At 44.6% G+C, this 27,153-nt stretch overlaps 1 pseudogene across 1 annotated transcript in view; it reads right to left on the bottom strand.

Annotated features, from left to right (window-relative positions):
- Positions 1 to 1,442: 1,442 nt before the first annotated feature.
- Positions 1,443 to 27,153, bottom strand: part of LOC148477491 (hydroperoxide isomerase ALOXE3-like) — a 34,664-nt pseudogene continuing 8,953 nt past the window's right edge. Inside the window, exons 3-15 of the transcript XR_015872507.1 lie at positions 24,480 to 24,684; positions 24,156 to 24,196; positions 23,024 to 23,190; positions 22,375 to 22,478; positions 21,963 to 22,135; positions 21,682 to 21,828; positions 20,780 to 20,983; positions 20,309 to 20,395; positions 19,964 to 20,133; positions 4,192 to 4,313; positions 2,307 to 2,407; positions 1,926 to 2,096; positions 1,443 to 1,730 (exon numbers count right to left, since the gene is read on the bottom strand). The product of XR_015872507.1 is annotated as a hydroperoxide isomerase ALOXE3-like (transcript). The remainder of the gene's footprint in view (positions 1,731 to 1,925; positions 2,097 to 2,306; positions 2,408 to 4,191; positions 4,314 to 19,963; positions 20,134 to 20,308; positions 20,396 to 20,779; positions 20,984 to 21,681; positions 21,829 to 21,962; positions 22,136 to 22,374; positions 22,479 to 23,023; positions 23,191 to 24,155; positions 24,197 to 24,479; positions 24,685 to 27,153) is intronic.

The following is a 27,153-nucleotide window of genomic DNA, read 5'->3' on the forward strand; positions in this document are numbered from 1 at the left end:
GGACTTTGCTGAGATATGTTCAAGTAAAGTGTAATGTTTGAAGAGGGGTGTCAGAGAGTAGTATACTCCTGCACTGTCTCCCTCTCCCAGAGTCACCCAGAGGTGCGACCTCTGACCTGAGGTGCCACTGAGCATGTGTGACCTAACGCATTCCACTGTGTAAGAGTCACAGTACTGCACAAAGTACTTGCTGTACCATCTAAGTTGTGATCACTATAACCTACATTACAGCTATTGCGGCTACCGCCAGAAAACACTGCAGTGTACCGCTGTTATCAATGTGTGTTACTGCTGTTACCAATAAACTTGCAAACCTGGTTAAGGACTCTGAGTGGGGTAACCTCCATTTCACGTTCCACTGGTACCTACTGAAACTTTCCAGGTCCTACAACAATAGTTCATATCAATACTGGATATCTTAGCTTTGGCTGATGCTTCGTTTGAAAAAAAATTCACAGTTGAAAAATATGTACAGTATATATTTTTATGAGGTCTCAAGTTATTTTAAATATAGTTGGCTGTAAAGCAAGAGGCTATTTTCTGGTGACCAAATAACCAATAAGAGACCTCATCATCCGACAGGGACAGCCTGCTTTCAAACGAGGGGAACCTGAATTTGTGGGTGCCAGGAATGGTGAGAAGTCACTGAAAGCACCCTCCACAATAGCTGGGAAGAACATGGCTTAACATCACACACCAGCACCATGACAAGACTCACCCCTCCCACAGGTACAAATTCATAAGTGTATTGTGCCTGTATGTAGTGAGTGTCCAGGTTTTTTGCAATTTTACACAGCTGGCTGTTTTCCCAGGGGTTTGGCTGAAACATCTGCAAGATTGCTTGTTTGAAACTGCTACAAACCTCTAACGATTTAAGTTTCAATTCTTCAAACCACTGTATTCGAAAGCAATATCATAAGTGTTGTGCAGTCTCTGTAAATGCTCCAAAACTGGACTTTGAAAGCTTGGTCATTCTGCAATCAGGCCCAATAGCTGGATTGTTTCAGTTAGCGTTGGGTGTTAATCAGACAGGGACATTTTGCCTTTACAGTGCAAAAATATTGACAGTATAACTGACATTTAGTAGTTTTTATTCTTTGATACAACTAGTCATCCACTAATATGTACATTACACAAATCCCCAGAGCTTCTGTATTCACAGAACACAAGATACTGAAGTATCGGACCATTCAGTAGCTATATATGTTCAGCATGTGGTTGGATGCGCCAGCATTCATAGCAAGGGATAGTGTAATACAGTCATTTAGCCATGACAATTCCCTGGAGTGATCATCTGGATGTCCCCTATGATATTTTGATGTGTGTGTGTTCAGCCTGAGAGCAGACTGTCCCCATAAGAGTGAGCTGGTAAGAATGAACTTCAATGCACAGATTCTACTGAAATGTTTAATCGTACCACAAATATGCTTGAAAAAGCTACATTTACAAGGTCTAGTCCTATCCCAGCACAGATTGACATTGCAAATCAGGACAGGATAAACTGAAACCAAGTTCAGGCACAGTCAGTAGATCCACTGCTACTATTCCGGTTATACAGAGACACTGTTTTCAATCACTTTCGGGTCCAAGTAGGTATATGGCAAACTCATGTTGCGGTTTCGCTCTTTAATGTATTTGGAGATCTCAGCCAGCTGCTTCTGGAAATCCTTTATGAATGTCTGTGGAGCCTTCTCTGTAAAACGCACATCAGGGTAATCCCCCAGCGATCTCTAGAGGAGAATGGGAAATCTAAGATGAAATAATTTCAACAACTAGGTCCATTCGCCACCACATTACATAGTTATAGGCACATGGAGATATTGTGGGGTTATATAGTAGTTTATGGATTTGGTAAATAGACCCAGAAGAACATGAAAGTACCAGATCTGCTTATATCAATATTCATACTGGCTCCCAGTACTCACCCGGTCCCATGGCTCATTACTGAGCAGCCACATGGTGGACAGGCCAGCACTGGTAATGTTTACATCAGGCACTGCTGCCAGTATACTCTGTGGTGTACTGACCCCTTTTACTGTGGGAGGGGGGCTTTTCATTGATGTGGGACCGTTGGGCATCCAGGCATAGAAGTCATACTGCAATGAAAACACACATCTGAAACCAATATTATGACAGTTTGCCCCATAAAGGGATAAAGACACACAACGCATACTCATAATAAATAACAAGGCATTTAGATTAATCAATATGGTTTCCTAACCTCCAAATAAAGTATAGAGTATGAAAGACACAACACAGGATACCAAGCACAGCATATTGTAAAGCCATGATAATCTGTCCCTCACCTGACCACTGTTGACAGCTGCATGCTGAGCAGAACAAGTGAAGATCACCATGGTCAGGTACTTGATCAGAGAGGCCTTGGTCTCCAAGGATGATGGCATTTCTATCAAAGGGAATACTCCATTAGTTATGTAGACCTCTCCTACACACTGATGGACTATCTGAGGTATGAGTTGGACCACAACATCACATAGTATTCTACTTTATGCAATATAAAACTCCCTACACCCCCACTGTACACAGAATATCAAGGTTTAAGTATAGGAAATTTTATTACACTGGTATTGAATTTTGTTTTAAGTATCCTTTGTAGCTGTTTTAGATACTGTATAGAATGTTTTGTTTTTTGTTTTTGTCAAAGGGCTTATGGGTCTATTAATGAAGCAGTGAAAAGCCTTTATCAGTGACCACAGGGCTTTTCACTGCTTGACCCTATTCATAGAAGGAGTTACCATGGAGAAATCTCAGATTTATCCAGCGGTGTCCCTGATTAGGGTACATATTGGTTCCCCATACACTAGTATGGGGAGAGCGATTCATAGAAGCACGGAGAGCTCAGCTTTTCTTTTCACTTCACAAAAAAAATTCTTCATCTCAGGACGGCGTCATAAGTCTCCTGAATGGTGAAAATCAGGGAAGTCAGCTGTCTCCCTGTCTTCTCTGTGCGGTCTCCGCCCCCTTCTATGTCACTGGCCAATCGTCAGTGCCCAAGGAAAGAGAAAAACTCTGCCCCTGCTCCCTGTGTGTGGGTGACTGGGACACTCTAATGAGAGGTTCCCAGAGAGTATCTGCCCCACCTTTGCTCTGTACTGTTCAGACTGTTTACTGCCTGCTGCCCCCACTTCCTCTGCCATCGCTCTGTCCTGTATTTAGATTAATGTAGTGACCCGTCATATGCCGGGTCACTCCAGACTGCTGTTGACTGCCCAATGCCCTGCGACTCTCTCTGCTGGTAGCTCTGGCTGGTGCATGCGCAGAGACATCCAGCTTACAGAGACCAAGATATGATGGAGAGCAGAATTGCTCCTTATCTAAGCTAAGGGGTATATATACTAAAGTGTGAGTTTTTAGAAGTGGAGATGTTGCCCATAGCAACCAATCAGATTCTACTTAACATCTAACTAGCACCACTCTAGAAGATAATAGCTAGAACTGAATGGTTGCTATAGGCAACACCTCCACTTTTAAAAACTGTCACTTTAGTAAATATACCCCTTAGAGTCAACCAGAAGCCAAACACTGATGCACACCCCAAGGATCAATTGTCAAAGTGTCCACAAGTTTAGGGATTATTTGTGATGTAACTGTTGCCTATTTGGCCTGAACATTATACCTGGACATATATATCCTTATGCATAATTCCCAAAATCCATATAAGGGTGGGATACTACATTCCGCAGAACGCTGAACACAAGTAACCCTCCTTCACAATCTGTTTTATTTGTATGTGTATACCATCTCTTCCCATTTAGGAGGTGATAAGTTATTAATGTGTTAACAAGTCATGTGTATCCACATATATAGTTTTCTTCTTGGTTATAGGGTAAGTTTCTCAAACCCCACTTTATAGACCATATATGCCCCTCATTAGTGCTGTGATTTACCTTTTTTTGCCATAATGTACCTCATAACACTGCCGCAAATTCATTATACAGTTTGTTACTCAGCCATGAATTGTACCATTCATTTTTTTTCTTTGTGGACTCAGCGGCGCCCTCCAATGGCGGCTGCCTAAGGTGGCCTAATAGTAGCACCGGCCCTGCTATTTGGTGGTGTATGACCTTTATGGCAATACCAAGTTTACCAACATTTGAAAGATCAAGTTGGTTCATTATGGACACCATGTTTGTTTGTGATATGAGATCACAAGAACAAGATGTCACTTACCTGTAGATTTATGCTCCAAGAAACCTTCTTTGAAGATCTCTGCCACCCAGGCCTGAAGTTCAGGGTCTGAACTGACAACCACATCACTCTCATAGTAGTAACTGACAATGTTGGACACAAAGCTGGAGTGGATAAAGCAATTGGCACAGTCAGTTAAATAATCAAATATGGATGATGTACATAAGTGATAAAGGGGTGTGGAATTCTAGCTGACCAGAATTCTCTGGATCAGATGTGTTTGTCAACCTGATGTTTTTTTATATATATTAGGGGTGTGCACCGGCCACTTTTCGTGTTTTGTGTTTTGGTTTTGGATCTGGATCTTTCTTCGTGTTTTGGATCTGGATTGGTTTTGCCAAAACCACCCTTCCGTGTTTTGGGTTCTGGGTTTTGTGTTTTGGATCTGTATTTTTTTGAAAAAAAGCATAAAAACAGCTAAAATCACAGAATTTGTAGGTTTTTCTGCTCCTATGCTATTATTAACCTCAATAACCTCAATTTCCACTCATTTCCAGTCTATTCTGAATACCTCACACCTCACAATAGTATTTTTATGTCCAAAAGGTTGCACCGAGGTAGCTGGATGACTATGCTAAGCGACACGAGTGGGCGGCACAAACACGTGACCCATCTAGGCGTGAAACTGCAGTGGCAGACAGGATGGCATTGAAAAACTAGGCCCCAAACTGTACATAATGCAAAGAAAAAAAAGAGGTGCAAGATGGAATTGTCCTTGGGCCCTCCCACCCACCCTTATGTTGTATAAACAGGACATGCACACTTTAACAAACCAATCATTTCAGCGCCAGGGTCTGCCACACAACTGTGGCTGAAATGATTGGTTCGTTTGGGCCCCCACAAAACAAGCTGGCAATTAATCTGTCCCTGCACAAACTGGCTCTACGGAGGCAAGATGTCATCCTCATCCTCCTCATCCACCGATTCCTCACCCTCTTCAGTGTGTACATCCTCATCCTCACAGAGTATTAATTCGTCCCTGCTGGAACCACAGGTCCCTCTGTACGTTCTGGAGGCTGGTCTCCCTGGAAGAGTTGATAATTCATTTTATGAACATCATCTTCTCCACATTTTGTGGAAGCAACCTCCTACGCCTTTCGCTGACAAGGTTCCCGGCTGCACTAAACACTCTTTCGGAGTACACACTGGAGGGGGGGCAACTCAGGTAAAATAGAGCCAGTTTGTACAGGGACCTCCAAATTGCTTCTTTTTCCTGCCAGTACAGGTACGGACTGTCTGACATGCCTACTTGGATGCTGTCACCGATGTAATACTTTAACAGACAGACGCACGCTTGTCGCTGCTGCTTTGAGGATTCAAGTGCGGCTACAGCCCACACAATTCACAAAGACAGAAAAAAAAAAAGAATATTTTTATTGTTTGTGGAGCACACTTTGAGGGTTACACCACCCTTTAACAGACAGACGCACGCTTGTCGCTGCTGCTTTGAGGATGCAAGTGCAGCTACAGCCCACACAATTCACAAAGACAGAAAAAAGAAGAAGAATATTTTTATTGTTTGTGTAGCACACTTTGAGGGTGTCACCACCCTTTAACAGACAGACGCACGCTTGTCGCTGCTGCTTTAAGGATACAGGTGCGGCTACAGCCCACACATTTCACAAAGACCGAAAAAAAAAGAACAATATTTTAATTGTTTGTGTAGCACACTTTGAGGGTGTCACCACCCTTTAACAGACAGACACACGCTTGTCGCTGCTACTTTAAGGATGCAGGTGCGGCTACAGCCCACACAATTCACAAAGACAGAAAAAAGAAGAAGAATATTTTTATTGTTTGTGTAGCACACTTTGAGGGTGTCACCACCCTTTAACAGACAGACGCACGCTTGTCGCTGCTGCATTAAGGATGCAGGTGCGGCTACAGCCCACACAATTCACAAAGACAGAAAAAAGAAGAAGAATATTTTTATTGTTTGTGTAGCACACTTTGAGGGTGTCACCACCCTTTAACAGACAGACGCACGCTTGTCGCTGCTGCTTTGAGGATGCAAGTGCGGCTACATCGCACACAAGTCACAAACACATTAAAAAAATAGTTTTTTATTTTTTGGAGCACTTTGAGAGTTACACCACCCTTTAACAGACAGACGCACGCTTGTCGCTGCTGCTTTAAGGATGCAGGTGCGGCTACAGCCCACACATTTCACAATGACCGAAAAAAAAAGAACAATATTTTAATTGTTTGTGTAGCACACTGTGAGGGTGTCACCACCCTTTAACAGACAGACGCACGCTTGTCGCTGCTGCTTTAAGGATGCAGGTGCGGCTACAGCCCACACAATTCACAAAGACAGAAAAAAGAAGAAGAATATTTTTATTGTTTGTGTAGCACACTTTGAGGGTGTCACCACCCTTTAACAGGCAGATGCACGCTTGTCGCTGCTGCTTTGAGGATGCAAGTGTGGCTACATCGCACACAAGTCACAAACACATTAAAAAAAATTTTTTGATTTTTTTGGAGCACTTTGAGAGTTACAACACCCTTTAACAGACAGACGCACGCTTGTCGCTGCTGCTTTGAGGATGCAAGTGCGGCTACAGCCCACACAATTCACAAAGACAGACAAAAAAAGAACAATATTTTAATTGTTTGTGTAGCACACTTTGAGGGTGTCACCACCCTTTAACAGACAGACGCACGCTTGTCGCTGCTGCTTTGAGGATGCAGGTGGAATCTAGACAGGATTTGGAACCGAGGACACACTACCTCCATCAGTTGTCTAAATCCCACTGCACTAATGTCGGATACCGGACGCACGTCTAACACCAACATAGCAGTCAAGGCCTCAGTTATACGTTTTGCTTCAGGATGACTGCTGTCGTACTTCATCCTCATCGCTAGGGACTGTTGGAGGGTCAATTGTTTAGTAAAAGTAGTGATGTTCCTACTTCCTCTCTGGGATGATGAACAACTCCCAGCAACAGCAACAGCACTAGGAGGAAGTGGTTCTTGATCTTTCCCTATTTTATTTTTATCGGAGAAAGTTTGGTCCTCCATTTATGTTATATTGATATATATACGTGCGGCTAAAGCGCACACAAACACAGAAAATATTTTTTTATTTTTGCTGGAGAGTAGTGCACTTTGTGGGTTACACCACCCTTTAAGAAATGAGCCAGCCAGCTCTTTACTTATGGGACACAGGCGCACGCTTGGCGCTGCTCCTTTGTTGATGCACGTGCAGCCACAGTGCACACAAGTCACAAACACAGAAAATATATATTTTTTTGGTTTGGAGTGTACTTTGGGGGTTACAGAACCCTTTAACGGTCAAGCCAGCCGGCCCTTTACTTATGACACAGGCGCACGCTTGGCACTACTTTGTTGATGCACGTGCGGCTACTGCGCACACAATTCACAAACACAGAAAATAATTTTTTTTTTGGTTTGGACTGGAGTGTACTTTCGGGGGTTACAGCACCCTTTAACGGTCAAGCCAGCCGGCCCTTTACTTATGACACAGGCGCACGCTTGGCACTACTTTGTTGATGCACGTGCGGCTACTGCGCACACAATTCACAAACACAGAAAATAATTTTTTTTTTGGTTTGGACTGGACTGTACTTTGGGGGTTACAGCACCCTTTAACGGTCAAGCCAGCCGGCCCTTTACTTATGACACATTCGCACGCTTGGCACTACTTTGTTGATGCACGTGCGGCTACTGCGCACACAATTCACAAACACAGAAAATAATTTTTTTTTTGGTTTGGACTGGACTGTACTTTCGGGGGTTACAGCACCCTTTAACGGTCAAGCCAGCCGGCCCTTTACTTATGACACAGGCGCACGCTTGGCACTACTTTGTTGATGCACGTGCGGCTACTGCGCACACAATTCACAAACACAGAAAATAATTTTTTTTTTGGTTTGGACTGGAGTGTACTTTGGGGGTTACAGCACCCTTTAACGGTCAAGCCAGCCGGCCCTTTACTTATGACACAGGCGCACGCTTGGCACTACTTTGTTGATGCACGTGCGGCTACTGCGCACACAATTCACAAACACAGAAAATATTTTTTTTTTGGTTTGGACTGGAGTGTACTTTCGGGGGTTACAGCACCCTTTAACGGTCAAGCCAGCCGGCCCTTTACTTATGACACAGGCACACGCTTGGCACTACTTTGTTGATGCACGTGCGGCTACTGCGCACACAATTCACAAACACAGAAAATAATTTTGTTTTTTGGTTTGGACTGGAGTGTACTTTGGGGATTACAGCACCCTTTAACAGTCAAGCCAGCCGGCCCTTTACTTATGACACAGGCGCACGCTTGGCACTACTTTGTTGTAGGGGTGAGCGGGTTCGGATTTCTGAAATCCGAACCCCCCCGAGCCCCCCCGATCCGAGTCCGATCCGAGTCAGGCTCGACTTTTCCCGCCTGACTCGGATCTGAAATCGAGGCAAAACGTCATCTTCCCGCCTTCCGAGTCTCGCGGGTTTTGGATCCTATATAAGGTACACACGTCGGCGCCATTTTCTCACTCGGCTGTGGACAGTGAAGAGGGAGGGTGGGAGTTAGGGCTGTGTAGTGTAGTGTAGTGTAGTGCTGCTGTTGTCCACTACTTCAAAGTCCATAGGGGCTGGCTATGTTGTGCTGTGCTGCTGTTGTTAATAGGGGCTGTGTCCACTACTTCAAAGTCCATAGGGGCTGGCTGGACTGTGTTGTGCAGTCAGTTCTCCATAGGGGCTGTGTCCACTCCAAAGTCCTGTGCAGTGTCCCAGTCCTAAAGGAGTGATGTAGTGTTGTCCAGGGGGTGCTCTGTCCATCAGGGGTGCTCCCCCCAAGTGCTAAAAAAATAATATATTTTCTGTGTTTGTGAATTGTGTGCGCAGTAGCCGCACGTGCATCAACAAAGTAGTGCCAAGCGTGCGCCTGTGTCATAAGTAAAGGGCCGGCTGGCTTGACCGTTAAGGGTGCTGTAACCCCCGAAAGTACACTCCAGTCCAAACCAAAAAAAAAATTATTTTCTGTGTTTGTGAATTGTGTGCGCAGTAGCCGCACGTGCATCAACAAAGTAGTGCCAAGCGTGCGCCTGTGTCATAAGTAAAGGGCCGGCTGGCTTGACCGTTAAGGGTGCTGTAACCCCCGAAAGTACACTCCAGTCCAAACCAAAAAAAAAATTATTTTCTGTGTTTGTGAATTGTGTGCGCAGTAGCCGCACGTGCATCAACAAAGTAGTGCCAAGCGTGCGCCTGTGTCATAAGTAAAGGGCCGGCTGGCTTGACCGTTAAGGGTGCTGTAACCCCCGAAAGTACACTCCAGTCCAAACCAAAAAAAATATTATTTTCTGTGTTTGTGAATTGTGTGCGCAGTAGTCGCACGTGCATCAACAAAGTAGTGCCAAGCGTGCGCCTGTGTCATAAGTAAAGGGCCGGCTGGCTTGACCGTTAAGGGTGCTGTAACCCCCGAAAGTACACTCCAGTCCAAACCAAAAAAAAAATTATTTTCTGTGTTTGTGAATTGTGTGCGCAGTAGTCGCACGTGCATCAACAAAGTAGTGCCAAGCGTGCGCCTGTGTCATAAGTAAAGGGCCGGCTGGCTTGACCGTTAAAGGGTGCTGTAACCCCCAAGTACACTCCAGTCCAAACCAAAAAAAAAATTATTTTCTGTGTTTGTGAATTGTGTGCGCAGTAGCCGCACGTGCATCAACAAAGTAGTGCCAAGCGTGCGCCTGTGTCATAAGTAAAGGGCCGGCTGGCTTGACCGTTAAGGGTGCTGTAACCCCCGAAAGTACACTCCAGTCCAAACCAAAAAAAAAATTATTTTCTGTGTTTGTGAATTGTGTGCGCAGTAGCCGCACGTGCATCAACAAAGTAGTGCCAAGCGTGCGCCTGTGTCATAAGTAAAGGGCCGGCTGGCTTGACCGTTAAAGGGTGCTGTAACCCCCGAAAGTACACTGCAGTCCTAACCAAAAAAAAATTATTTTCTGTGTTTGTGAATTGTGTGCGCAGTAGCCGCACGTGCATCAACAAAGTAGTGCCAAGAGTGCGCCTGTGTCATAAGTAAAGGGCCGGCTGGCTTGACCGTTAAGGGTGCTGTAACCCCCGAAAGTACACTCCAGTCCAAACCAAAAAAAAAATTATTTTCTGTGTTTGTGAATTGTGTGCGCAGTAGCCGCACGTGCATCAACAAAGTAGTGCCAAGCGTGCGCCTGTGTCATAAGTAAAGGGCCGGCTGGCTTGACCGTTAAAGGGTGCTGTAACCCCCGAAAGTACACTCCAGTCCTAACCAAAAAAAAATTATTTTCTGTGTTTGTGAATTGTGTGCGCAGTAGCCGCACGTGCATCAACAAAGTAGTGCCAAGAGTGCGCCTGTGTCATAAGTAAAGGGCCGGCTGGCTTGACCGTTAAGGGTGCTGTAACCCCCGAAAGTACACTCCAGTCCAAACCAAAAAAAAAATTATTTTCTGTGTTTGTGAATTGTGTGCGCAGTAGCCGCACGTGCATCAACAAAGTAGTGCCAAGCGTGCGCCTGTGTCATAAGTAAAGGGCCGGCTGGCTTGACCGTTAAGGGTGCTGTAACCCCCGAAAGTACACTCCAGTCCAAACCAAAAAAAAATTATTTTCTGTGTTTGTGAATTGTGTGCGCAGTAGCCGCACGTGCATCAACAAAGTAGTGCCAAGCGTGCGCCTGTGTCATAAGTAAAGGGCCGGCTGGCTTGACCGTTAAGGGTGCTGTAACCCCCGAAAGTACACTCCAGTCCAAACCAAAAAAAATATTATTTTCTGTGTTTGTGAATTGTGTGCGCAGTAGTCGCACGTGCATCAACAAAGTAGTGCCAAGCGTGCGCCTGTGTCATAAGTAAAGGGCCGGCTGGCTTGACCGTTAAAGGGTGCTGTAACCCCCAAGTACACTCCAGTCCAAACCAAAAAAAAAATTATTTTCTGTGTTTGTGAATTGTGTGCGCAGTAGCCGCACGTGCATCAACAAAGTAGTGCCAAGCGTGCGCCTGTGTCATAAGTAAAGGGCCGGCTGGCTTGACCGTTAAGGGTGCTGTAACCCCCGAAAGTACACTCCAGTCCAAACCAAAAAAAAAATTATTTTCTGTGTTTGTGAATTGTGTGCGCAGTAGCCGCACGTGCATCAACAAAGTAGTGCCAAGCGTGCGCCTGTGTCATAAGTAAAGGGCCGGCTGGCTTGACCGTTAAAGGGTGCTGTAACCCCCGAAAGTACACTCCAGGCCAAACCAAAAAAAAATTATTTTCTGTGTTTGTGAATTGTGTGCGCAGTAGCCGCACGTGCATCAACAAAGTAGTGCCAAGAGTGCGCCTGTGTCATAAGTAAAGGGCCGGCTGGCTTGACCGTTAAAGGGTGCTGTAACCCACAAAGTACACTCCAGTCCAAACCAAAAAAAAAATTATTTTCTGTGTTTAGCCGCACGTATATATCAAATCGATATAACATAAATGGAGGACCAAACTTTCTCCGATAAAAATAAAATAGAGAAAGATCAAGAACCACTTCCTCCTAGTGCTGAAGCTGCTGCCACTAGTCATGACATAGACGATAACATGCCATCAACGTCGTCTGCCAAGGCCGATGCCCAATGTCATAGTAGAGGGCACATACAATCCCAAATGGCAAAGTTCAGGAAAATGACCTTGAAAAAGACATTTAAATCAGCTGAAGAGAAACGTAAACTTGCCAATATGCCATTTACGACACGGAGTGGCAAGGAACGGCTAAGGTCGATCCCTAGTATGTTCATGACTAGTGGTTCAGCTTCACATGACGATGGAAGCCCTCCTCCCACTAAAAAAATCAAAAGAGTTAAGCTGGCAAAAGCACAGCGAAGAACTGTGCTTTCTAAGAAGATATCACAAATCCCCAAGGAGAGTCCAAGTGTGGTGGTGGTTGCGATGCCTGACCTTCCCAGCACTGGACGGGAAGAGGTGGCTCTTTCCACCATTTGCATGCCCCCTGCAAGTGCTGAAAGGAGCACCCACAGTCCACTTGCTGATATGCAAATTGAAGATGTCACTGTTGAAGTACAACAGGATGAGGATACTGGTGTAGCTGGCGCTGAGGAGGAAGTTGGCGAGGAGGATTCTGATGGTGATGTGGTTTGTTTAAATCAGGCTCCGGGGGAGACAGTTGTTGTCCGTGGGATGAAAAAGCCCATCACGGTCATGCCTGGGCAGAAGACCAAACATTCCACCTCTTTGGTCTGGCAATATTTCTATCCAAATCCGGACAACAACTGTCTTGCCATATGTACCATATGTAAAGGTGAAATAAGTAGGGGTAGGGACGTCAACCACCTAGGAACATCCTCCCTTATACGGCACCTGCAGCGCGTTCATAAAAAGTTACTGTCAAGTTCAGAAACTTTGGCTAAGACCGTAAGCAGTCCAGGGACACCTAAATCCCGTTGTCCTGTTGTATCCAAGCGCCTGCAAACCACACCGTCAACTCCCTCCTCGTCAATTTCCTCCTTAGTCAGGATCGGAAGTAGTCCTGCAGGCCATGTCACTGGCATGACTGACTCTCCTATCCGGGATTCCTCTGGAGGATCCTGCATTGCTACGCCTACTGCTGCCGCTGCTGCTGTTGCTGCTGCTGGGAGTCGTTCATCATCCCAGAGAGGAAGTAGGAACACCACTACTTTTACTAAACAATTGACCCTCCAACAGTCCTTAGCGAGGAGGATGAAGTACGACAGCAGTCATCCTGAAGCAAAACGTATAACTGAGGCCTTGACTGCTATGTTGGTGTTAGACGTGCGTCCGGTATCCGCCATTAGTGCAGTGGGATTTAGACAATTGATGGAGGTAGTGTGTCCCCGGTTCCAAATACCGTCTAGATTCCACTTCACTAGGCAGGCGATACCGAGACTGTACAGAAACGTCAGAAAAAGTGTCCTCAGTGTCCTGAAAAATGCCGTTGTACACAATGTCCACTTAACCACGGACATGTGGACAAGTGGAACAGGGCAGACTAAGGACTATATGACTGTGACAGCCCACTGGGTAGATGTATCACCTTACGCAGCAACAGCAGCAGCGTCACCAGTAGCAGCATCTCAGAAACGCCAGCTCGTTACAAGGCAGGCTACGCTGTGTATCACCGGTTTCAGTAAGAGGCACACCGCCGACAACCTCTTAGAGAAACTGAGGGAAATCATCGCCCAGTGGCTTACCCCACTTAGACTCTCCTGGGGATTTGTGATATCTGACAATGCCACCAATATTGTGCGGGCATTACATCTGGGCAAATTCCAGCACGTCCCATGTTTTGCTCACACAATAAACTTGGTGGTGCAGAATTTTCTGAAAAGCGACAGGGGCGTGCAGGAGACGCTTTGGGTGGCCCGAAAAATTTCTGGCCACTTTCGCCATTCAGCGACTGCGTGCCGAAGACTGGAGCGCCAGCAAACACTCTTGAACCTGCCCCGCCATCACCTGAAGCAAGAGGTTGTGACACGGTGGAACTCAACCCTCTATATGCTTCAGAGGATGGAGGAGCAGCAAAAGGCCATACAAGCCTATACATCCACCTATGACATAGGCAAAGGAGGGGGTATGCACCTGACTCAAGCGCAGTGGAGAATGATTTCCGTGTTGTGCAAGGTTCTCCAGCCCTTCGAACTTGCCACACGTGAAGTCAGTTCAGACACTGCCAGCTTGAGTCAGGTCATTCCCCTCATCAGGCTTTTGCAGAAGCAGCTGGAGAAAGTGAAGGAGGAGCTAAGACGGAGCGATTCCGCTCGGCATGTGGGACTTGTGGATGAAGCCCTTCATTCGCTTTGCCAGGATTCCAGGGTGGTCAATCTGTTGAAATCAGACCACTACATTTTGGCCACCGTGCTCGATCCTAGGTTTAAAGCCTATGTGGTGTCTCTCTTTCCGGCCGACACAAGCCTGCAGAGGTGCAAAGACCTGCTGGTGAACACACTGTCAGCTGAAGCGGAACGTGACACGTCAACAGCTCCTTCTTCATTTTCTCCTGCAACTGGGGCTGCCAGGAAAAAACTTAGGTATCCTAAGCAACCCGCTGGCGGTGATGCAGGACAGGCAGGACCAAGTTTGGACATCTGGTCCGGACTGAAGGACCTGGCAACAATTTCTGACATGTCTACTGTCACTGCATATGATACTGTCACCATTGACAGAATGGTGGAGGATTACATCGGTGACAGCATCCAAGTAGGCATGGCAGACAGTCCATACCTGTACTGGCAGGAAAAAGAGGCAATTTGGAGGCCCCTGTACAAACTGGCTCTATTTTACCTGAGTTGCCCCCCCTCCAGTGTGTACTCCGAAAGAGTGTTTAGTGCAGCCGGGAACCTTGTCAGCGAAAGGCGTAGGAGGTTGCTTCCACAGAATGTGGAGAAGATGATGTTCATCAAAATGAATTATCAGCTCTTCCAGGGAGACCAGCCTCCAGAAGGTACAGAGGGACCTGTGGTGGTGGATTCAAGTGGGGACGAGTTAATACTTTGTGAGGATGAGGATGTACACACTGAAGAGGGTGAGGAATCGGTGGATGAGGAGGATGAGGATGACATCTTGCCTCCATAGAGCCAGTTTGTGCAGGGACACATTAATTGCCAGCTTGTTTTGTGGGGGCCCAAACGAACCAATCATTTCAGCCACAGTTGTGTGGCAGACCCTGGCGCTGAAATGATTGGTTTGTTAAAGTGTGCATGTCCTGTTTATACAACATAAGGGTGGGTGGGAGGGCCCAAGGACAATTCCATCTTGCACCTCTTTTTTTTCTTTGCATTATGTACAGTTTGGGGCCTAGTTTTTCAAACTGCCATCCTGTCTGCCACTGCAGTTTCACGCCTAGATGGGTCACGTGTTTGTGCCGCCCACTCGTGTCGCTTAGCATAGTCATCCAGCTACCTCGGTGCAACGTTTTGGACATAAAAACACTATTGTGAGGTGTGAGGTGTTCAGAATAGACTGGAAATGAGTGGAAATTAAGGTTATTGAGGTTAATAATAGCATAGGAGCAGAAAAACCTACAAATTCTGTGATTTTAGCTGTTTTTATGCTTTTTTAAAAAAAAATACAGATCCAAAACACAAAACCCAGAACCCAAAACACGGAAGGGTGGTTTTGGCAAAACCAATCCAGATCCAAAACACGAAGAAAGATCCAGATCCAAAACCAAAACACAAAACACGAAAAGTGGCCGGTGCACACCCCTACTTTGTTGATGCACATGCGGCTACTGCGCACACAATTCACAAACACAGAAAATAATTTTTTTTTTGGTTTGGACTGGAGTGTACTTTGGGGGTTACAGCACCCTTTAATGGTCAAGCCAGCCGGCCCTTTACTTATGACACAGGCGCACGCTTGGCACTACTTTGTTGATGCACGTGCGGCTACTGCGCACACAATTCACAAACACAGAAAATAATTTTTTTTTTGGTTTGGACTGGAGTGTACTTTCGGGGGTTACAGCACCCTTAACAGTCAAGCCAGCCGGCCCTTTACTTATGACACAGGCGCACGCTTGGCACTACTTTGTTGATGCACGTGCGGCTACTGCGCACACAATTCACAAACACAGAAAATAATTTTTTTCTTGGTTTGGACTGGAGTGTACTTTCGGGGGTTACAGCACCCTTAACGGTCAAGCCAGCCGGCCCTTTACTTATGACACAGGCGCACGCTTGGCACTACTTTGTTGATGCACGTGCGGCTACTGCGCACACAATTCACAAACACAGAAAATAAATTTTTTTTTTGTTTGGACTGGAGTGTACTTTCGGGGGTTACAGCACCCTTTAACGGTCAAGCCAGCCGGCCCTTTACTTATGACACAGGCGCACGCTTGGCACTACTTTGTTGATGCACGTGCGGCTACTGCGCACACAATTCACAAACACAGAAAATATATTATTTTTTTAGCACTTGGGGGGAGCACCCCTGATGGACAGAGCACCCCCTGGACAACACTACAGCACCCCTTTAGGACTGGGACACTGCACAGGACTTTGGAGTGGACACAGCCCCTATGGAGAACTGACTGCACAACACAGTCCAGCCAGCCCCTATGGACTTTGAAGTAGTGGACACAGCCCCTATTAACAACAGCAGCACAGCACAACACAGCCAGCCCCTATGGACTTTGAAGTAGTGGACAACAGCAGCACTACACTACACTACACTACACAGCCCTAACTCCCACCCTCCCTCTTCACTGTCCACAGCCGAGTGAGAAAATGGCGCCGACGCGGGTACCTTATATAGGATCCAAAACCCGCGAGACTCGGAAGGCGGGATGATGACGTTTTGCCTCGATTTCAGATCTGAGTCAGGCGGGAAAAGTCGAGCCTGATTCGGATCGGACTCGGATCGGGGGGGCTCGGGGGGGTTCGGATTTCAGAAATCCGAACCCGCTCACCCCTAATATATATATATATATATATATATATATATCCCTTCGCAGTGCGGCACTCAGGCTCCATATAAAGACTCCAACACGGTGATTATATCAACGTTTCAATTTATATAGTAAATCGTCTTCAGTATCCTGAAGACGATTTACTACATAAATTGAAACGTTGATATTATCACCGTGTTGGAGTCTTTATATGGAGCCTGAGTGCCGCACTGCGATGGGATATAGTGAGTACTGAAAAGTGTGGTGGCACCGGGCCAAGTTAATATTTTTGCGAGAGAGTATCGGATTATTGGACTCATATATATATATATATATATATATATATATATATATATATATATTAGCCAGTGGCTAGAAAGTATGGCAATGCACTCTAAGGGGTGCATTTACTAAAGTGAGAGTTTTTACGAGTGAGTTTTAGAAGAGATGTTGCCCATAGCAACCAATCTGATCTACTTAGCAGTTAACTAGCAATAAAAAATGTAATGTATATATATATATATATATATATACACACACACACACACACATACATATACACACACACACAATCGCAGAGCATCCTGAAGACAATTTACTACATAAATTGAAACGTTGATATTATCACAGTGTTTGAGTCTTTATATGGAGCCTGAGTGCCGCTCTGCGATTGTGTGTATGTATATATAATAGCCAGCGGCTAGAAAGTATGGCAATGCACTCTAAGGGGTACATATACTAAAGTGAGAGATTTTAGAAGTGAGTTTTAGAAGAGATGTTGCCCATAGCAACCAATCAGATCTACTTAACATTTAACTAGCACCTTCTAGAAGATAATAGCTAGAATCTGATTGGTTGCTATGGGCAACATCTCTTGTAAAACTCACTTCTAAAAACTCTCACTTTAGTAAATTTACCCCTAAGTGTAGTTTTTATCGATGTTTCAGAACTTTTTTATATCTGTTCTTTCTTCAGAAAATGGTGATAAAAACTACACCTAGCGGTAAGTTTACTGAAGTTCGAGTTTTAAGAAGTGGAGATGTTGTGCACCTCATTGACATTATGATCCTCTCCATCTAAAAACAAGATAAGGTTTGAATCTGTTTTTAGAATATCTATGCACTTATATCTACCTCATCCAGAACTATTGATTTTACCTTTTTATCTATGTCTCTTGTTTTATTGTTTTAATATATACAGTATACAGTATACTGCTGTAACTCAATAAATGTGATCTATTAAAACATATGTGCTTGATATATACTTTATCAATTATTGGGCCAAAAACAAATTATGGTATGTCTTAACCGGAATCAGTATGATTTACCGCTGGCCGCATGGCCGGTGTTTCAAATCCCGACAGCGGCAGCACGGCAGGGTGAAGATCCTGATCGTTCATTGTGGTAAGTATAGCTAACCTAATTCCCTACCCTAACCCTTCTTTAGGGGTGCCTAACCCTGACCTCCCCCCAAGTACCTAACCCTAACCCCCCTTTAAGTGCCTAAACCTAACCCCCCCTTCCCCGCAGACTAACCCTAAGTCTCCTGGGGGAGTGTCTAACCCTAACCTCCCCGGGGGTGCCTAACCCTAACCCCTCCTTCCCCTAGCCTAAACCTAAACCTCCCCGGGGGTGGTGCCTAACCCTAAGTCCCGCGCCAGGCGCCCGCCTTACCATCTATCGGGATGCCAAGTGTCGAATCCCGGCATAGGTCTAATGACAGGCGTTGGGATTTCGACACCTGTCATTAGTACCTTGCTGGGATTATACAGTCGGGAAGCCGGCGGTCGGGCCACAACACCGACGCTGGAATCCCGACTTCAGGTTAGATGCCGATGCCGGAATCCCGACAATCAGCATCCCGATCAAAAGTATAGCAGCCCAGGATAGCTGTTAGCCACAGGTGGGGGCAGGGGGCGGGTTTAGGTTTAGGCACCACAGGGGGGGTAGGTTTAGGCTGCGGGGTGGGAGGTTAGGGTTAGGCACCCCAGGGGTGGATTAGGGTTAGGCACCACCAGGAGGAGGGTTAGGTTTAGGCACCACCAGGGAATGGTTAGGGTTAGGCACTAAGGGGGTAGGGTTAGGTATAGACACTAACCGGGAGGGTTAGGTTGCGGGGGGAGAGGGTTAGGTTGCATAAAGGGAGGGTTAGGGTTAGAAGGTGAAGCGGGGAGGGTTAGGATACTTAGCTAGTTGGGACTCTGAGCATCGGGATGCGGCTGTCAGTATTTTGATAGCTGGCATCCCGACTGTCGGTCTCCCATTCCATATCCTATATATATATATATATATATATATATATATATATATTTATAATGCTTTAAAAAAGAGAAATGTTACTAGTTTATTATTGTCAATTAACAAAATCCAAAGTGAATGAACAGAAATGAAAATTAAATCTAATCAATATTTGGTGTGACTACCATTTGCCTTCAAAACAGCATCAAGTCTACAAGGTACACTTGCACAAAGTCAGGGATTTTGTAGGGTTATAGTCAGGTGTGTGATTAACCAATCATACCAAACAGGTGATAATGATCATCAGTTTCATATGTAGGTTGAAACACAGTCATTAACTGATACAGAAACAGCTGTGCAGGAAGCTTAAAACTGGATAAGGAACAGCCACACTGCTACAAATGTGAGGTTGTGGAAGTAGGTTCATGTCACAAGTAATACGCCATGGCAAGACTGAGAACAGCAACAAGACACAAGGTAGTACTACTGTATCAGCAAGGTCTCTCCCAGGCAAATATTTCAAATCAGACTGGGGTTTCAAAATGTGCTGTTCAAGCTCCTTTGAAGACCATCTTCAGCTTAAAGAAGAGCAAGGAGACCTGGAAATTATGATATGGCCATCACAGAGCCCTGATTGCAACATCATCGAGTCTGTCTGGGATTACATGTAGAGACAGAAGGATTTGAGAAAGCCTAAATCCACAGAAGATCTGTGGTTAGTTCTCCAGGATGTTTGGAACAACCTCCCTGCTGAGTTCCTTCAAAAACTGTGTGCAAGTGTACCTAGAAGAATTGATGCTGTTTTGAAGACAAAGGGTGGTCACTCCAAATATTGATTTGATTTACATTTCTCTACTGTTCATTCACTTTGCATTTTATTAATTGACAAAAAATAAACCATTAACACCTCTATTTTTGAAAACATTCTTACTTTGCAGGATCTTTTCCACACCTGCCTAAGACTTTTGCACAGTACTGATATATATATATATATATATTTTTTTTTTATTATTATTTTTTATTGTTATTTATTTATTTCATTATTTTTATAACACTATGACCAGTGGGATTCAATTTTATTAAAATGTGGGAAATTAGGTCATGTCCATTTGAATAGGCAACTGGAACAGGACAGTGTTTTGTAGACTACCTCTCAACAGCTGACCAGATCTTCATCCCATCAACCCTGTACAGGTAATTGGGAATAGACTCCACTCCTCTTGCCTGGATGTCATCAGGGAGACAGAGGCTGCTGTAAGTGACCTCATCCATTGCTTTTTTCAGAAGTATTGGAATCCCTCCTTTTCCAGTTACTATAGCCTGGATAAAAGACAAAATGTTGTGTTTTCTATTCTGGTCTAATGCTGCAGCTTGTTTGATCCAGCCAGTTATTGAGCAATTGTAAAATTTTATATGCAGATCAAACCCTATATAGACTCAAAACCCTGTGAGCTGACACTGGTTTCTGTAACCATTGTGTAATAAAGGATCTCACCCGATCAAAGAGGCCCCCATGACCAATGAGGTCAACTCTGGCATTGACATTGATCTCAAGGGTATAACGAAGATGTGGAATAATTAGCTGGGAGAGAATAGAAAAATACTGGCATTAGAATCCCATCTGATAGAGACCTTCATGAGAAACAGATACAATTTAAATACAGGAAATGTAATAACCACAATATGTTTAAATTAATTGCTGCTCTAGCATTAGCAGCCATGTCATCCTTATGTAAAGCCCATCTGTTACATTCCCCTAATTAAATATATTTAAACCACAAAATTAATGACTTCTACAAGTCAGTAAAAGGCCACAATGTGTCATTTAAATGTTTTAGGCAGGGAAATATTGTGTACACCAAGGTGACACTTCTCACGCCTCCATATAAAAAGATAGCAGTAGCTTATTTATAGAGACCCTGCCCTGAGAGCCACTCCATGACAGTGGTTTAAAGCCAGATCTCACCTTGTAGATTGGGTGGCCCATTGGGAGTTGTCTGGTGGTTGCAATATTGAAGACCTCAGCAAAGAGATGAGTGCGGAGAAGGTGAGTGTCCAGTTCATGTACCTGGAAGTCAGAATTGCGCACCCAGATCTTGGCCAGTAGCCAGTCAAATTCAGAGTCACTGGGCAGGAAGATTGGAGCGTTCTCGCCTGGGGTTTGAGCCAACTGTAATAGAGAAAGATCTGTAACTACAGCACAATCTAGAACCACATAATTATCTTCTATCATGTTGTTTAGAAGTAAGCAGTATAGCTCCATTGCATGTCCACATACGCCTAGTTTATATTTATGCTAATGAAAATTATTAAGTCATTTGTAATGCAAAGAAAATTTAAAGTTTTCAGACATATAGAATAACATTTAATAATATATCTATATTCATACACATAATAATCTTGATGGGTGGCAGAGAGCATAAGTTCTGGCAAGTAATTCTTCGCCTCTCAAACATTGCTTAGGAAACATTTTGAAATGAATCCGCTACCTTTTGGGTCCATGAGGAAAGCAATGCATTAGTTCATGTGTAGACAGTTAACATATTATCATGAAATTTTGATTAAGCAAGCTCTCCAATTGTTATACATCGGAATTCGAATTGGTCTAATATGCTCATTTATTTTAGGCGGTGGTTGTAACCTCAGAAGGGTCATAGAGTATTGACAGGGGTTTTGAGTTTAGATATTAAAGGGCTCCACTTAAGTAGTTCACTGTAGACCCCGATAGGAATGGTGCCAATACTGTGTATGATCTATAGGAACACACGTTTATGGTGTCATTGCACACCAGATGAAAACCACGTTCTTATAACTAAGATTCATGAAAAAGTTTTGATTTCATGTAGACATTAGCACATGAAGACTTGCCTGGATGGCTATTGGAACAAGTTGATCTTGCTGATTCTTCCACAGTAGACACATAGGGGCAGCAATGTATTGTTGCTTTTCATTTATGGAATTATTTGCAGGGATACCCTGCAGAATCCTGTAATCTGCCAGGAAGATGTTGCCGTCCTGCAAGACACAAGCACCAGTTTATTGCAGGGTATCTGAGCCATTATAGGGCAGTTTTTGGGCAACGTGGGCCCCATAGAATTGAACAGACAGTATGTCTCATGGCCATTAATTTACAGATATAGACACCCCACCTCTAGTTCTTTCTGAAGTCTGGTGTCGGTCCCCAGAGATGCAGCCACCATGTTGTGACTAACTGGGAAGTTCTCAGGAATTCTGAAGCATCTCCTGATTAGTGTAGGGTTAATTCCATTCAGATATTGACTACCAAAGAAGTCATCTTCTTTCTATAACTCAGCCACCACATCTGGGGATAAAAGACATCAGGAACATTTTCTACAATCATTCAGTGCAGAGGGACTACCAGGATAACTCTGGTCTTGCTTCTTACACAACAGCACTTCATCATGTAAATAGGTGCCTCACATGAGAATAAAGTCTATAAAGAGGTGACATGGGCAAAACTAGCTTTTGTTTCTCCCTCATCTGAGATATTTACCTTAGAGTAACAACGTGAACATAAATGGCCAAAAAGAGGGGGCATACCTGAGTTATCAGATCTTCTCAGGCAGAAGACCAGTTTGATATCTTCTACATCAGTCCATGATTCTATACATGTTATGAAGCCATGCATATACATTTCAAGTGTCCTGTGAAAGCAAGTAGGATAAAGGTTTCAAATTACCCACCCCAGATGTACTGACATACCTGAAATAGATTTAATAGGCCCCATAGCTCTAATTATTATTATTATTATTATTATTATTAATATTATTATACTATATTTATATGGCGCCACAAAGGTACCGCAGCGCCTTACTCTAATGTTCCCTGCCTGATTATTTTGGGACAAGTAAATGTATATTTTCCTTCCCCAATTACAAAGAGGGTCTTGCAAATTGCTATGAAGAGGTTCTTATGACACATTTGACCCATGCCTCAGTACATCTCCAGGAACAAAGTGATATTGTGGATAGCTTACTATACCAAGCCTTTATAAGTAAGCTAATACAATTAATATAATGGCATATGCCTAGAAGCAAGCAGATACAGAAGTCCCAGTATTATAGGAGCTTGTCAAATAAAAAATGGACTCTTTAAAACTTGTCAGATATACTAGATCACCTATGGTATAATACAAAATGCATAGATGGTTATATATCTGGTCGCAGCCTACTCTAGACTAGATACATACGTGGATAACTTGGTGTACTTAAAGCTGCTCTGTTTGAGGTAGGAATACTTGTCATTAATAGGCAGGTCCTCAACCTTTTCTACAGCAATGCAGTGAGGGACACCTTTTGCATAACATTTCCACCTGCAGGAAACAAAGGTTAATGTGATTGAAAAGGTCTAATTGTGCTATTCCTACATGCCTCTCTCCATTTATAGACCTATTGATTATAGAAACATCAGCATTCTCTTTTCCACAATATTTTAAAGCCAGTGGGAGCATTTTAAACTCCCGAGGCTGCTTACTGCAGAGTGAGTGTCCCATAAAGAATGTGTTATTCGTATAGGTGTGTGCAGAAGCCGACACAGGGGGTGTCGCTTTGGCACTTCCCCCTCTGCAGGGTCATGGTCTACCCCATCCTCCCTCCCTCTGAGGACTGGACTTGAGATACTATTTCTATGCATTCTACAAACGTATCTTCAATCTGAAATTAGTTGCTGGTTTAACAGGCAAGTTAGATGGGATATAGTCATAATCCCAGTGTGCGGGATGGTGGAGCTCAGAATGCCGGCACTGGAATCCTGGCACCAGTAAGAATCCCGGCACTGACATCCCGACCGCCGTCATCCCAACGGTAAGTAGTGGGGTTATGGGGAGGTTTAGCATTAGGTGTTATGGTTAGGTACTAGGGGTAGGGATAGGCACTAGTGGGGGAGGGTTAGGTATAGGGTGTGATGGGGGAGGTTAGGTTTAGGGTGCAAGTGTGGGAGGTTAGGTTTAAGCACTAGGGATGGAGTATTATGTCTAGGCTGCGGGGAGGGAGGGTTATGGATAGGGGTAGGGTTAGGATACCTACCGAGAGGTGTTTGTATCCCTACCATATTGGGATGCCAGCATCAGGATCCTGACCACAGTGATCCCGAGCGCAGCCATCCTGTATCCCAACCCAAGTTAGATATATATACGTATTTCCAGTGCAAGTTGTACTTAGGAACAATGTAAGCCTCTCCTGGACACTAGGAAGTACTTATGTAAGGGGGTTTACCGAATTAACCAAAAGGGAATTTTTGCTATCCCCCTGGATGAAATTACATTTCCCCTAAAAGAAAAATGACAGCAATATATCAGTACCACATTTATATGAGCAACTCACTTGTCAGATAACAGGGGGAGTCTTCTCGGATAATATAATGCCTGAAACAGAACAGATCCCAAGAGTACTGTATTGTAGTTAACCTGGTGATTATGGATGGCTATTATCTTGCATGCAGATGAATCCATGGAAACCTTTCCAACTATGCAATAACATGTACTCCAATTCTACATTAATCCCAGATCTGTAACAGAGAGTACTTCTAACCAACATGGGGCTGAAGCTCATGTTGGGGTTTGTGACAGTGTGAAACATTGGGGTGAGCCCATTAAACTATCCCGCAGATCCCCAGGCAGCACAGTACAAGTCTGGATAGAATCTTACCTTTGCCCTCTGGTATTTCCACTGTCATTAGACCAGGCAACCACTGATAGAAAGGGAACTGGTAGAGCTGCCCATTAGGGCAGGTCACATTGACATACAGGCAGTACCAAGCATCCATATTAAAACTCTTGTAGTGGTTTGTGGACAACCGGATCAACAGGAGCTCTCCAAGATCTTTCTCAGTGTCAACTTCAAAGTCAGTCACCTGGAAAAGCATGGCTGTGTCTGAGAAACATGCACCAAGGAAGGGCTAGAGTGTTTCATTTACATTACAGCATCTCTTCTAGGGTTTATCCCCCACCAATTGAATAATACTCAATCACCACTCTGACCAGGCAACAGTCTGTGGAACCCAAGCTTTATTATGTAACTTGCAATCGGCCTGCAGTTGCCTACAGATGTGTCTTCACACACTATTGCTGCAGTGGCACCAAACAGCTCTTCTTGGCGCACCAGGTCTAATGCTTCTTGACTTGCAACAAGCGTATTTTTTGACAAAAATACGTCTTAGTTTCAATGCAATGCTACAAAACCGCTTCACAAGACTGCACTGATTCATTTGTTATGTGACTGTTACAAGTCGCCATCGCAGCTTGTTATCTTTGTGGGTTCCGGTTGTCTGCCGACCACCTAGCTGCTCTTAGGCACACTGCCAGCACCATCCAGAGCAGTGACTCTTGCTGTGGCCTCACCGCAACGGCGTATCCACCTAAAACAGTGACTTCAGACAGCAGTACTACTCACAGCACAGCCGTCTTTACCATCTCGGGTGCGGCTTATGATTGTGGCCTGCCGCACCTGTGGCAACTACCCCTGAGCAACGACTCCCCTGCTTTGATCCTGCCACTCTCAGTTTAGCCGCTCACACCACAACTAGTTCGCAACTCAGTCATCAAGGTCGCACCTCAGTCATCAAGGTCGTACCTCAGCCACCAAGGTCACACCTCATTCATCAAGCTCACACCTTAGCCATCCATGTCGCACCTAAGCTACCAAGATCACACCTTAGCCACCCAAGTTATGTCTTAGTCATCCAGGTCAAGTCCCTGCAACCTTTTCAGAATAGCAAACCACAGTTGTGACCTACCAGGCTGCCTGAAGTTACCATCAACGGTTAACACAGGCAGATACTGAGTGTGGTCGGATTTGATCAGACAGGATCCAGTCATGATCCAGGTCAAATCAATTGAGGATAAAATATTCTACTTCATTATCTGAAGTAGAATATTTGATCCTGCAATTGATTTGACCCGGATCATGAAGGGTGCAGCTATCTTGTATGTATAGGCCAGAGGAACAAGTCACATCAGTACTTCATATATTTGATTGTATAACCAATGTCAATGTCAGCTTTGATAAAGCTGTGATTTTGACACAGCGAAACACGTCATTGATTAGTTGCCTGTTCTCCACCACTTTTCTCAACCATTCATATGGTACCCAGCGTGCTTTCCAGCTGTACCAGCTTACTGCCAGACCTTTGCCCAAGGGACCGGATCTATGCAAAAGCCTGAGGTCTGACTACCCTCTCATATACAGCTGCTCTTTTATATTGTATGGAAGATACTCCTAATTAGCGCTCTATAAGTATTCTACTGCTTGTTTGAATGTCAAATAGTTTGTTGGATTTTTTGGAAAAATATGTGTACACAATAAATTTCATTGTACAACGTTTTTATGCGCAATATGTTAGAGGTTTTCATTCCATGAGACATCAGTAGGTTATTCACATTAACCTTAAATAATATTGCTACATGTTTTTTCTAGAAAAGCTTGAGAAATAATACATTTATACAAAATGAGACAGAACCCATGTCCTCTAATTAATAATATCTATCCTCCCTGGAGTAATATTGTTAGGCTAGTTACACTGGATTACAGACACTGCTATGAGATTCAGCTCTATGTGCCCCATATATGTGAAAACCGATATATTACTTTTCCTGCAGCAGTTTGCGCTGTAGAAGCAGGAATCAGACACTTACGGCCACATCCATGCTGCACACACAGATACTGCAGTGATGATTCCACATGTCCCCCCCCCTGTTACATGTGTTGTGCATAGTAGTGTGATATCAAAAAATCCAGACAGGGACCAGTTTCCAGCACTAAGATCTCCCAGAACCCGTTATGTTAATAGGAGGAATAGTCAGGGCCGGGTACAGGGTAGTACAAAGGGAACACTTGTACAGGCCCCAAAGTTCTTAGGGGCCGCAGCCCCTCAGGAATCTCCTGAGCCCAGTTGACGTATCCCCCTTACCTCTGTTGTAAGCACTGCAGGGCACTGGAAAAGTGAGGGATGCTGGCCGCCCGGCATAGTGCGCGTAACATCATGACATCGCACCACTGGATAAAAGAGGAGCCGGCCTTAGTCTCCAAGAGAAGAACAGTGCAGCAGGTAAGTATTGGCAGGGCTGGGCTGTGCTAAGGGGGGACATGGGTTTTGGCGTTGGGCCGGAAATAGATGAGGGGGAGGCAGAGGGAGGGGGCTGATGGAGCTGAAGATAGTGCTGGGGATACACAGGTGTTGCATTGAGGCTGAGAGATGGGCTGGGGAATGAACATGAGACACATGGGCTGGGGAGACACAGGGCTGGATTGAGGCTGAGAGACACAGGGAGAAAAATGAAGCTGAGAGACACAAGGGCTGGGGAATGAAGCTGAGAGACACAGG

The sequence above is a fragment of the Taudactylus pleione genome, unplaced genomic scaffold (genome assembly GCF_031769625.1).
Source record: "Taudactylus pleione unplaced genomic scaffold, aTauple2 ptg000711l, whole genome shotgun sequence".
In the NCBI taxonomy this organism is placed as follows: Eukaryota; Metazoa; Chordata; class Amphibia; order Anura; family Myobatrachidae; genus Taudactylus; species Taudactylus pleione.